This window comes from Lissotriton vulgaris, chromosome 3_1 (assembly GCF_964263255.1).
Source record: "Lissotriton vulgaris chromosome 3_1, aLisVul1.2, whole genome shotgun sequence".
NCBI classification, from domain to species: Eukaryota; Metazoa; Chordata; class Amphibia; order Caudata; family Salamandridae; genus Lissotriton; species Lissotriton vulgaris.
In genome coordinates this window covers 2,052,201,455-2,052,215,275 of record NC_141689.1, presented here as the reverse complement: position 1 = coordinate 2,052,215,275, position 13,821 = coordinate 2,052,201,455, and the positions used below count along the sequence as shown (strand labels likewise).

The 13,821-nt window shown below is 46.1% G+C and overlaps 1 protein-coding gene across 8 annotated transcripts in view; it reads left to right on the top strand.

Moving 5' to 3' along the window:
- PCM1 (pericentriolar material 1) overlaps positions 1-13,821 on the top strand; it is a 1,333,387-nt gene that overhangs the window by 1,008,134 nt on the left and 311,432 nt on the right. The window lies entirely within an intron of this gene.

The following is a 13,821-nucleotide window of genomic DNA, read 5'->3' as shown; positions in this document are numbered from 1 at the left end:
AGCCTTCCTCTGGTGGACTCAGAAAAGGAATGTAGAGAAGGGATGTGCATTCCTACAAGAAACGCCAAATTTTACAATCACCACAGATGCGTCCCTCTAGGGTTGGGGGGCTATCTTCGAGGGCTAATGGCCAGCGGAAAATGGAGCCCTCAACAACGAAAGTGGCATATCAACCTGCTGGAACTACGAACCATCTTCTTGGCCCTGAAATCATTTCGAACAGTCATTCTAGGAGCCACAGTACTGATTCGGACAGACAATACTACAAGTATGCATTACTTGAACAAACAGGGAGGAACAAGATCGGCTCTTCTTTCTCAACAAGCCCAAGAAATCTGGGACGGGGCGATATGGCACTGAATCAAGCTTTCAGTAGTTCAGGTACCAGGAGTTTCCAATGCTCTGGCGGATTCCCTCAGCAGGTCCACGGTATCCACTCACGAATGGGAACTACATCAGCCGACGGCGGATCGAGTTTTCCAAGAGTGGGGTCATCCTGATCTAGACCTCTTTGCGACCAATCAGAACAGCAAATTCCTATTCCTATTCTTTGCAAGCTGGCTTCCACACAAGGAATCTCAGGGGAACTCATTTTCGATGAATTGGTCTCAAATATATGCTTACGCTTTTCCTCCGATATCATTGGTTCCCAGAGTTCTCCGTAAAATGAAGGGAGAACCTTGTCGCTTAATTCTCATTGCTCCCAGGTGGCCTCGCCAGTTCAGGTTCACTGAACTTCTTCTCCTATCAGAATGCGATCCCATTCAGTTTCGACCAATACCGAACCTCCTGCCCATTCAGAACGGTCAAATTTGCCAACTGGACCCTGCATCTCTGAAATTAGCAGCCTGGTGCCTGAGCACCTTGAATTCGCTCATATAAATATGGTGTCAGTCTGACAATGTTCACCCAATTCGCGCAACACCTCAGCAGATATGACCTTTTTAGGTCTTGTGGCGTTACAGCGCGTAAGCGCTGTCTCGCCAGAGATCTATTGTTACTGGGTCTGCCTCCCAGGAGACAGCACTTGGCCGCGCGCATCTCGCAAAAGGCGATCGGCGCAGGCCACGCGCGCGCCGTGGCTGTCTCCTGGGAAGCGCAAACATACACAGGCACGCCTCCCCTGCACGTATGCGCACACACATACACAAGCGCACATACACGCACGGAGAGACTTCCCCCCCCCCCCCCCCCCCCTCCGCCGTCGCACACACAGACACACACACACACGCACACATACAGGCATCCCCCCCTTCCCCGCTCAACGGCTCTCCGGACTTGTGCAGCCTCCGACCACGCGGCTCTCCCTGGGGCATGGGAGCGCCGCGTCACCACTGCTCCTCCAGGCACTCCGTGGGCGCGGGCTTCACAAAACGGAAGTCCCGCCCCACGATAGGTTTCGTTTTGCGTGCGCACGTCTTGTTAGGAGTGGGCTTTGCGCACAAGACGGAAGTCCCGCCCCCACCAAAGGTGTTGCAAGTTAAAAAGCATATTTATGCAAACACATGAATGATATGATATGATTTGGCTTTTATAGAGCACGACTTACACTCCATGGAGCATCTTGGCGCTAATCATAACGTGTCACAGAGGAGAAAAAAGGGAGACTATATAAGAACCAGGAGAGAGGGAATTTAGTGAATCTGAAAAGAGTTTGTATAGTGTGTAGGTTAAATTAGCGCTAAACAGAAGGTGTCAGAGGCATTAAAGATCCAGGTTTTAAGGGTCTTTCGAAACAGGTTCTCTGAGGGGATCAGACGCATCTGGGGTGGGAGCTTGTTCCAAGCTCTGGCTCCCAACACTCCAAGGGATTTTCCTCCTTTTGTAGTGAGTCTGAATTTGGGGACCACCAGTAGGTTTAGGTTGGAGGATCTGAGTGAGCGGGAGGGAGTATATCTTCCAAACCTTTGTGACAGATAGGTGGGGCCCGACTGGTGGTAAGCCCTGAAAGTGATTAGTAAGATTTTGAATACCACTCTCTTGTGGATAGGTAGCCAGTGTAGGGCTTTAAGTGCTGATGAAGCAGATGACTTCCTAGGTAATCTCAGCACTAGGCGGGCGGCGGCGTTCTGAACCATCTGCAATTTGTGCAGAACAGCTTTGTTGGAACCTGCATAGATGCTGTTACAGTAATCTAGACGGGATGTGATGAGGGCCACTGCTACCGTCTTTCTGGCTGTCAGGGGGAGGAGGTCAAATAACCTTCTGAGGCCCTTGATAATGTTGAAGCAAGACCCTGCCACAGTACCTGCTTGTTGTTTGAAAGATAGGGCTTCATCAAACCTTATCCCGAGGTTGCGGGCCGACTTGATAGTGTTCGGCGGGACTTCGGCGTTTTGGGGCCACCAGTTTTTAGGGGAGAAAAGATTGTTTTGGCCAAAAGGGAGGATTTCAGTTTTGCCTGAATTGCACTTGAGGTGGTGGGTTCTCATCCATTCAAAGGTTGTGGTGAGACAGTCTCTCAGATTTTCTTCTGCTTTAGTCGTGTTGTTGTCCAGGACCAGGATGAGCTGAGTGTCATCAGCGTAGGATATCGTGCTGATGTCGAAGGATGTAATGAGCTCAATCAGAGGGGTCATGTAAAGGTTTAAAAGAATTGGGCTCAAGCTGGAGCCCTGTGGTACCCCTGTTTTTAGTGCTTTTTCGTCTGAGCAGTGGCTTCCTAGTATGGTAACTTGTTTCCTATGACTGAGGAAGTTTTTCAGCCATTTGAAGGCGGTTCCTGCTAATCCCGATTCTGCCAGGCGGCCAATTAATACGGGGTGTGAGACCGTATCAAATGCCGCCGATAGATCAAGCAGGATCAGGACGGCCTTTTTTCCTTGATCCATTGCCATCTTGAGTGTCTCCACTGTATGTAGAAGAGCTGACTCCGTAGAGTGTTTAGCTCTGAAACCTGCCTGGCTGGGGTGTAGGAGGTGGTTTTCCTCCAGATATCTGGTCAGCTGTTTGTTTACCGCCGCTTCGGTAAGTTTGAACAGCAGTGGGAGCAGTGAGATTGGGCGAAGGTTGGAGAGCGTGGTGGGGTCGGCTAGGGGTTTTTTCTGCAGAGGTTTTACAGCTGCAAGTTTCCATTCAGATGAAATGGCGGCAGTGGCCAGAGAGGAGTTGATGATAGCGTTTATACTTGGATTGACCGTGTCCACTAAAGCGCGAAGCAGCAGAGGGGGGCACGGGTCAAATGGGGAGCCTGACTTGCTGGAGAGAATAGCTTGACGAGTTTCGTCGAGGCTGACCGGGGTAAATTTATTTAGCTGAGATTTCCTATTAGTTGGTAGTAAATTTTCATAAGAGAGGGATTCTGGAGAATCTGGGAAGTCTTTGATAAGATTTAGTATTTTGTGTTCAAAGTAGTTTGCTATGGAGTTGCATAGTGCAAGTGAGGGCGGAATCTCTTGTCTAAGGATTCTGGGGTTCATGAAATCAACTATTCTGAAGATTTTGTTGTTAGACAGATTGATGACTTCTAGAAAGTGATCTTTCTTAGCGCTCTTTATCATTGCATGATATTGTTTTCTGGCGGTTTTATAGGCGAGAAGTGCAGTTGTATCATAAGTATGGCGCCATTTCTTTTCTAGGGTTCTAACCTCTGAACGTTTATCCTTTAGAGGGGGGGAAAACCAGGCGGAGGACTTTTTGTTCAGTTTTTTTCTCATTTTTTCTGAGTTAGCAGGTCCACAGAAGTCTGTGATCCATTTACAGAAGTTGTTGTAGTCTGTTTCGGTACTTCCAGTCAGGGGCGGTTTAGAGTCCTCAGCAATGAGGTGCAGATTGGGGGAGTTCGCAAGTTTTTTCCAGTCTCTCTGTATCTGGACGTCGATTTTTAAGTTGGCTGTGTTGGACCTTTTCTTATTTATCGTCAGTTTGAAGGGGGATCAGCCAATGGTCGGTCCATGTTTGAATCAGGGGAGTTTCAACGGCTAGGGTTTTAATATTGGTACAAATGCAGTCTAAGATATGGCCTGCTTTGTGTGTAGTTGTTATAAACAGAGGGGTCCCCAACAGATATGGAGTAGGTGAAGGATAGGGAAAATCAAGAAATCTTTCAAAAGATTAAGAAGAAAAAATCAAACTTATTCTAGAAATGCAGTGTTTTATTCACCATGCATTTATGTCATCATAGTCAAATAGTACACATTACACAATAGGATTATAATTGGTTCCTGTGCCCATAGAGAGAAGGAGGGGGAGGGGGGACGATAGTAAAGTTAACAGAAAAGTTGTGACTCACTTTACATTCAATAAACACAAAGAACATATGTTAAGATTCAAGTATAAATTCTGAATGATCCATATCCCAACAGGGTCATATACAAAATACAGAAAGTCCGGAATTTTTCAAAAAAGGTCAAGCTCCTATGAAGCCGTACAAATCACGCTGGTAATAGGAGTTGAGAAGGGGTAGATAGCAGTCTACGTTTCGACCCAAGGTATTGTAGGATAGTTGATCCTTACAGTGCAGGTCTTCTTCAGGACATGTGGGGGTGGGCGGTGGGCAAACCTCCTGCTGTGTGATGCAGGTCTAAGTGTGATACGAATGATCACAACTGTCCGTGGAGGAAAATTTCAGTCATTCGATTGCAACAAGTGAAAGGTTCGGAAGGGAGTTGCCTTATTTTCAAGAGGGGCTGGACTATTTCAATCAGTCCATGTCCGTAGGCACTAGTCCTGCCTTGTAACGGAGGGTGTCTTGATGTAGATGGCGTCTCCTGTGATCAGGAAATCGGCCGGGTTACGGGAGACGCCATCGACTTTGAGATACCCCTGTCGACTCGGAAAGCCTTGCGCTTACGGACACGGACTGTTGATTTTGTCCAGCCCGCCCCTTTCCCGGCCGATGTCCGAACCTTTCACTTGTTGCAATCGAACGACTGAAATTTGTGATCATTCGTATCACACTTAGACCTGCATCACACAGCAGGAGGTTTGCCCACCCCCCACCCCCACATGTCCTGAAGAAGACCCGCACTGTAAGGATCAACTATCCTACAATACCTTGGGTCGAAACGTAGACTGCTATCTACCCCTTCTCAACTCCTATTACCAGCGTGATTTGTACGGCTTCATAGGAGCTTGACCTTTTTTGAAAAATTCCGGACTTTCTGTATTTTGTATATGACCCTGTTGGGATATGGATCATTCAGAATTTAAACTTGAATCTTAACATATGTTCTTTGTGTTTATTGAATGTAAAGTGAGTCACAACTTTTCTGTTAACTTTACTATCGTCCCCCCTCCCCCTCCTTCTCTCTATGGGCACAGGAACCAATTATAATCCTATTGTGTAATGTGTACTATTTGACTATGATGACATAAATGCATGGTGAATAAAACACTGCATTTCTAGAATAAGTTTGATTTTTTCTTCTTAATCTTTTGAAAGATTTCTTGATTTTCCCTATCCTTCACCTACTCCATATCTGTTGGGGACCCCTCTGTTTATAACAATTCAATACCCAGGTCCCTTTGACTATTTGGGTTCAACCCTGTTTTATAATATATCTGCTTTGTGTGTAGGCATTGTAGTCAATATTTCCAGCCCCAGGACATCAGTTAGATCACTGAGCCATATTGTATTAGGGTCGTTGGGTTTATCGAGGTGGAAATTTAGGTCGCCTAATACTGTAAAATTGGCGTATTTCAGAGTTAAAGTGCTGAGTGCCTCTTCAAAGCTTTCGAAAAAACCGTTCTGAGGTCCTGGAGGACGATAAATTAGAGCACCAGCAAAGGTGTTCTCCTTATTTATCTGAATACAGAAGCCCATGCTTTCTGCCCCCTTTACGTCCGAGAGTTCGAACGTGGAGCATTTCATAAAGTCCCGGTGAATGATGGCTAAGCCACCCCCTCTCTGTTCTTGTCTATCGGTCCTCTGGATGAGGTAGCCTTGGGGGACTGTTTGGGCTATAATCGGGTTGCACCATGATTTTAGCCAAGTTTCCGTTACAAATAGCATGTCGATATCATTCTCCGTGATTAGGTCATGAACATGCGCCCCATTCTTGCATATTGACCTGGCATTGATCAAAGCTCCTCGGAGAGAGGTCGCGCCTTCCATAGTGGATGACTGTTTCTCCGGGGTAAGGAGGGTTCTGCAAGTGTAACAGCATGATGGTCCTAACCACTTCTCCACGTCAATCATATTGTGACAACGATTATTATCATGATTTAGGGAGAGAATCTTATCTCTGGTGAAAGTAGGTATTAGATTAGTACATACCGTGGGTTGGACAGCGTGACAGGCCCTAGGCCCGGCCGTGGCACGGACGGGCACATACGGGCTTGCCCTAGGCGCGCCGACGGCGCGCCCGCTGCGCTCGTCCGCTGCACGTCCGGAAAAGGCACATTTTTGTAGAGCAGAAAAGCGTGGCAAGAGGGCGTGACCTCGTCAAGGGGGCGTGTCCGTGCTTCGCGCCGGTGACGGCGGGGGAAGCCTTTTTGTTGCTTAGAGTCCGAGTCAGCGCTAATATCCGCTGCGCGGGTGCTTCCAGCAACGTGGGTTGAGGTAGGTGACTTAAACAGTATTTTTAAACAAAGCAGAGTTAAAGTGACACTCAAATTGTTAAAATTGGTGATGGCCTAGCTCCCGGCTTCCGCCTCAGGAGACACGAATGAATTGGGGTCAAATAATGCCCTCCCAGGGTTCTGGTGACACCACTTTCTAAACGCTAGGGCGTGCTTGACCTGCGGCCCTATTACATCATCGGTAACCCTATATTGCCACCTGTGCACAAGTGTGCCAAACCCATGTAACGATTCAGAAAAGGGGGTGGTGATGGACAGAGTATCTGAAGTAAGAGAATTGGCTTGGTAGTTTGGTCTGCCCTGTTCCCATGATGCACTGGGCCAGGGACATCCTAATTTGCATGTAGCCAGGTTCTGAGCTGGGATGGTGCAGTGAGCTAAAAAAACGGTGATGGATCAAGCCCTGATCTGTTGACTGGGTACGAGTGTTCTGCTTAATTCAGATACTCTGTCCATCACCACCCCCTTTTCTGAACCAAGCCCATGTAAGGCATAATTCTCGGATGAGAACATTGCAAATGCTCGCTAATCGAGTCGTACGATTTCTACCGAGATATACGCAGGAACATGACCACTCAATTATGGAACATTTTCTTTGCTCTGGTTAGATCCTAAAATCTTTCCTGAAAAATATTGCAAGGCTGGGCGCTTCCTTAGTTCAAATGGTTATTTTATTTTCTGCCTCTGTAGTATTTTGAAAAGTCGCTGTTTTTCTTTTAACAGTCGAAATTGTGATTTGGTGGAAAACGCTTTTATCCTCATAATGGGATGTTGAGTTTAAATTTAAACCCAGAATTCTAACACACCTAATTGCCTCCAAGAGTAATGCCAGATCGCTGGATTATTTTGCTTGCAGGTCGTTTATGAAACAGCTTTTGGTTTTTTACGTCACTCAGCTGTACGTGTGCTACAGCAAAATGATTATATTGTTGATTGTAACATTATTACCAATGCGTATTACAGACTACTCATAAACTACGGGACGTGCAGGGGCTCAGGGAGTGCAGCGTCAAGTGCGGACTCGAAATGTGGGATTGCTAAAGATGAGTGCGTGTGCACTGATAGGGGCTTATTTACAGGCACCCTGCGCTGCAAGTGAGTCATGTTTAATATGGGAGAAAGTGACTTACCGGCATCGCAAGGGGCTTGTAAATAAATCCCATAGTGGTTTACTCACATCACTCATTAACGCGCGCGTATGAAAGGGTTGGACTGCGCGATCCGTCGCTATAGTCTTCTCTGCTCTCATCTGACGCCTCCTGTGACCTTGGGCACATGCATCATGTGCAATTCGGCCTCACTGGGAACTGTTGCTGTGCAGCTTCGTCTTTGATTGACAGGTAGGTTGTGGCGAGCTATGCGAGTTCACAAGACAACGGCTGTGCAATCAGGCGATTGCCTCTTAATTAATGGGCCTTAGGCGATGTTCGCAAATAATCCTCCCAACATTCTTAACTAGGGGTATATTTGCAAAGAGTTCATGCAGCGCAGCGCAGTTAGCGAAGATGCTGCACTGCGTCAGCCCTGTGCGTGAGGTGCATCATCACAGCTGTGTAAATAATAACAGCTGTGAGCCCGTGCATGAGGTGCATCATCAGAGCTGTGTGAATAATAACAGCTGTGAGCCCGTGGCTGAGGTGCATCATCAGAGCTGTGTGAATAATAACTGCGTCAGCCCCGTGCGTGAGGTGTATCATCAGACCTGTGTGAATAATAACAGCTGTGAGCCCGTGCCTGAGAAGCATCATCAGAGCTGTGTGAATAATAACAGCTGTGAGCCCGTGCCTGAGGTGCATCATCAGAGCTTTGTGAATAATAACTGCGTCAGCCCCGTGCGTGAGGTGCATCATTAGATCTGCGTGAATAATAACAGCTGTGAGCAACAGCACTCTTGCACACACTCAAACTGCTCACCAATTCAAAGTATGCTAAAAATTTTATGCAACGCATTGTCATACCCAATGCCAATAACTCAAACTTTAATGCTGCGAGACCTATTGCATTGCAAATGCTTGTTTCTTATATTTAGCAAGATCATGCCTTTATCATTCAACTTTAAAGGTCTTTTTGGCAGCCATTTCAAGGTTCCGACAAGATGGTTCCAATTGTTTCTACTCGTCAAAGATAATACAACAATTTTTTAAAGGGCTATTTCGGATGTTTCTTCCTGTCCGTTGTCCGCCTCCATCCTGGCATCTCAATGTGGTACTAGCGCAGCTCATACGGCACCCCTTTCATAGAGTGCATTTCAAATTTCTATTCTGGAAGGTATCTCTACTACTGGCCTTGACTTCAACTAGAAGAGTCAGCGACATTCAAGCTTTCACCATAAATTCACCTTTTCTGCAGTTCACTTCCACTTCTGTGGTGCTACACACAAACCCCAGTTTTATGCCGAAGGTGCCTTCGGACTTTCACCTTAACGAACCAGTCATCTTAAAGAGATTTTTTCCTAATCCGCAATCCCCTACGAAAGGGCGTTGCATACCCTTGACATCAGAAGATGTCTTAAGTTCTATTTGCAAAGGGCCTCTACCATTTGTAAAACAGATCAATCGTTTGTTGCCTACGGAAGAATACGGCAAGGACATGCAGTGTCTAAACAGACCATAGCTCGTTGGATTTCCGCCGCTATTGACTAGACATCAACAAGCTGGAAGACCTTTGCAGACAACTCCAAGAGCGCACTCTACGAGGGCGGTTTCTTCCTCGACTGCTATCTTTGCTGGTGTTCCTCTTCAAAAAATCTGCAGAGCAGCGACTTGGTCCAGCAGACACACTTTTACCAAGCACTACTGTATAGAGACTGCCGGCATTGCTGATATGTCAGTGGGACAAGCAGTTCTCCGCAATCTTTTCAAATAAGGAGAGCCTCTGTTTTCCCTCCTCCTCCTCTGTATTGCTTCTCTGACGCATATTATCATGCTTAAAATATAATAGCATTCCCATTGGTTGCAAGCTTATATATATTTATGCATAATTAAGGCATTCTTAGTATGTGATTGCATATGCTTTCTATATGCATGTTTATGTTACAAATAGTGTCTTCCAAGCATTATTTGGGTACTGCTATCCTCTCTGATTCAGGCATGTGAATATTTGAAAGACACCCCAATACTGGAGAAGAACAATAGTTACTTATCTGTAATCTGTGGTTCTCCAGTATTGGTGGCTTTCATAGATTCACATGCAACCCGCCCACCTCCTCTTAGAAGCTGGTTTATGCTCTTATCTCTTGGTTACACTCTTGTGTGAGAAAATCTGAGAGCCTGAGCCTCTGAGGAGAACATTCTGGTGGGTGCTGTCGCCTGATTGGCTGCAGTTTGGACTATGTATAATGACTATGATAGTCATAGATGTGGAACTTTTTTCCTGGTAGCTTTGGGCTACTTTACTTCCTGGTTTTATGTTACCAAGGTTTTTTGGTTATTATGTGCCTGATTGTTTTATTTTATGTACCATGGGACTCCCACTCCGACGACTGGGAATGATTCAGGCATGTGAATCTATGAAAGACATCAATACTGGAGAACCACAGATTACAGGTAAGTAACTAATGTTCTTATATATTGTGTCAAAAATCCGGGCCAGGTTTAACCAGTCCATAAACATTGAAGAAGGTGACAAGTTTATTATTGACCGTGGCATGAAGTATTACCCAACGTCCACTCGTATCATTTTCAGTTGATTCAATTTGTAATTTCAAAGATTTTTGAGAAAGGATGGCTGTGAGAAGTTGGCCTGGTATATGATGATCACTATTCTAGTGAGCACCTTGCACCAGTCCAAACAACCCTTATGGTGATGGTTGTAAAGTCAACCTTATAGACCAGCTATCATAGGGGTAGCATGGACAAAGCAGTCTTAGGCTAAACTCAAGAGGGCATGTGAAGCCAGCTGTTTTACCTTATGTAACCCCTTTAATACCAAATGAAAGGACACCACGCAGGATATATATTACATATATATGTTATTTATTACTAGACAAACCCTCTAAACTCTTAATGAGGTCAGAGGCACAAGCACAACACAAGATATTTAATCAGAACACAATAAGTTGCACAAAATACAGTAGGGCCCTAGGGGCACGCTAAACCATGTACTAAGATAGTGGTATAAGGACCACTACAAGAAAAGTGAGTAGGCCTAGGGAATCGCTGGGGCTACGCTGAGCTACCAAGAGTTAGGAAGCAGGAGACGAATGTTCATAGATCTTAATTGCGGGCGTAGAGCTAGGAATTCTTTACGTCTGGCATTGGTAGCGTTCGAAAGATCCTGTGAGATGAAGATCTTATATCCAGACCAGACAAGACAGCGTTTTTCTCTGCCAACTCTTTATACATGCATCAGGTCAATGAATCCTAGGAAAAGCATAATTAATACCAAGTGTTTTGTTGGAGTGAGGTTGAGGACAAACAAGATGATGAGCATGCTAAATATTGAGAGGAGTTGAAGAATGAAGGTTGAGAAGGTCAGACAGAAATTTCTTTAAAAAAGAAAAGAGATCCGGACCCTGAACATTTTCAGGTAGATGATACAGCCGAAGGCTGTTCCTTCTATTGTGGTTTGCTAAATCCTCTGTAAGGAGTTTAAGCTTGTAAATGTCATGCTCCAATAAGGGTACTTTAGTTGCCACATCTTGAAGGTTGCTTATACGTTGCTCCATTTCAGACATTTTCCCTTTCATGCTGATCCATCGGTCCTCAATCAGTTGAAGCTTTTCATTGGTGGTATTCATTAAGGGTTTCAGTACACATAGTTGATCTAAAAATTAGTCCAAAACGGGATTAGAAATAGACTGGACCGGAGATGGAGGATCATTTTTGGCTCTTTTCGGTTTAGTACTAGATGAAGATGTTTTTGCAAGAGAGAGCAGTTCACTAGCCATCTTGATAAAATGAAATTGTCGGTGAGGAGGTTTTTTATAAGTAGAAATCCTTCCCATAAAGATATATGCTCAATGATGTAGAGTTCAGCGAGGATATAAAAATATTTCAGACAGTGTTGATCAATGACACAACGCAATCCCAGATACCAGGATTATGGTGTGTAGCAAAATATAAAGAGGAGGAACTCGCAGATAAAGACCAAGATGTGAAGTAACTACAAAAGAAAATTCCTCACAACGCACAGAAATCTGTTTGCATCCTCTCAAGCACGAGGCATTTGTAAAAGACCAGGCTTATTCTGCTTCAATAAAGACCAGCAGAGAAGGCAGTGTATTAATGAGACAATGTCTCCATCCATAAGGGAGTAGTGCAGCTTGTACATATGCAAGACATAGAGAAGACAGGGGCGATGGCGTTCCGTGAGAGTTGCCTCAATCACTTCTAAACACAAGAAAGCGCTTCTAGAACCTTTCCTCACAGGCTCCTATTGACATTCCATTTGCCTCAGAAGATGGTCATTTATAGCTGCCAATGTATTGTCCAGCATTCTTCCTTCAACTTGACATGTCTGGAACTTGAGGTAGCACAGGAACATTCAATGCCATGATGGAGCATCACAACTCACCATAGCAAACCGCCATTGAGCCACACAGGAGGATATATTTTCCAGCAGCGTGCCTGCAGTGAAATTAGCCGAAAAGTGGGTTGCGAACTTACCCCTTGTCACCAATGTGTGCCACTATACATCAGGAGGCTCGTTCAGCCAGGACGACGCAGAACGATGTCACAAGTCAGCCACAACCTCCCTCATTAGCTCCGTGAAGCGACAGAGGTCAGCAAACACCTGCCATCTTGTCGTGTTGCATAAGCCATGCCCCCGGTTTTGATTTTTCTATCAGTGAGTAAAATCATCTTGTGCCTGGGTTTATGTTGTCTCTGTTGCAGTAATTGAGTGTATGTTCTGTTGCAGTGCTCCTAAGATTACACTGACTGTACTGCCCCCAATCAGGACAGGTTGACTTTTCATAAGCAAGCATATTTTGCAAGAAAATTGTTCCATAATGGACGTCCATTGATTCTCAGCACTCTTCTGTTCCTTTCATTTGTCGGGTTGGGGAAGGCTGTATCCAAAAATGGTCGGCCCAGGTCCTGCCCCCACTTTCGTCTGAGGGGGTTCGAACTGAACGCTGCATGTAGGGGCAGTGAAGCTGCAAACCATCTCGTCAGGTGTTTGCTACATCCCATAACATGTAAATATTGCAGTTAGGTGCATTTGTGCCCGACCGCCAAGTCTTCCCACCTCCGCGTGAGCAAGGCAACCAGAGATCTGTGCAGGAGGAACTGCCCTGCGGGGAGTCCGTCTCTTTCCAACAATGTTGTGTAAGGGATGAGGGAGCCGTCACCGTAAGGTCTCCTAGCTTTTGTATCCCGGCCTCATGCAAGTGTTGCAGTTAGATACTCATGAGTATTGTCTGTCCTCTAGGGGTACCATCAAGTGGGAGCCCAGGAGCATAGGGTGTTGTGTCCCGAGTTAAGTACAGGCTTCTGCGGTAGCACCTATAGGCCACATTTAGTAATTGGGATTCCGAGGGTTGTGTCCCCGTGCCAGAATGGGGCAGCGCAAGGATCTGGGATAGTGTACAGGCTGGGTACGTGGTTGCCGTATCGTCTCGCTGGTGATCTGCCATCCAATGGTTGACCCATTGTAGCTGCGATGCAGGTAATAATGCTCAAAGTTGGGCATCGCCAGGCCCCCCTGGTTAGTGGGCAAGTATAGTTTTTTAATCAACACTCTGTGTCGGTTGGGACCCCAGATAAAGTCTCTTGCTGCTTTTTTCAGCGCCGTGAAGAAGGAAGGGGCCACATAGATGGGCAGATTGGCGAAGTAGTACAGAAATCTCTGGAGGGCTACCATTTTAACCAACGCCACTCTACCCACCACTTTAACCAACGCCACTCTGCCCACCACTGCAACAGGGAGTGTGCTCCAGAACTGCATCTGGGATTTCACTGCTGTCAGCGCCCTGCCCAAATTACCATTGAAGAAGTCTAGCGGTCGGCGGTACACCTGTATGCCTAAATAGCAAAATGTGTCCTTGCACCACTACACTCGCGTGCCATTGAGCGTAAGTGCTGGGTCGTAGCATCCCTCTCGAAAGGTGCATAGCTTAGATTTGGCTACATTCACTTTTAAACCTGAAATGGACACGAATTCCTCAAGGGTGGGAGCCTAACGTCCAGGCACCTGGTGGACGTCTCTTAGGTAGATTAACAGGTGGTCGGCGTACAGTGACACTGTGTGTGTGCCTTCGCCCAGCTGTATACCGTTTTACAGCTACGTTCTCAACGCTTCAGCCAGTGGTACCATCGCAAGCGCGAAAAGGAGGGGGACAGGGGGTAGCCCTGTCTT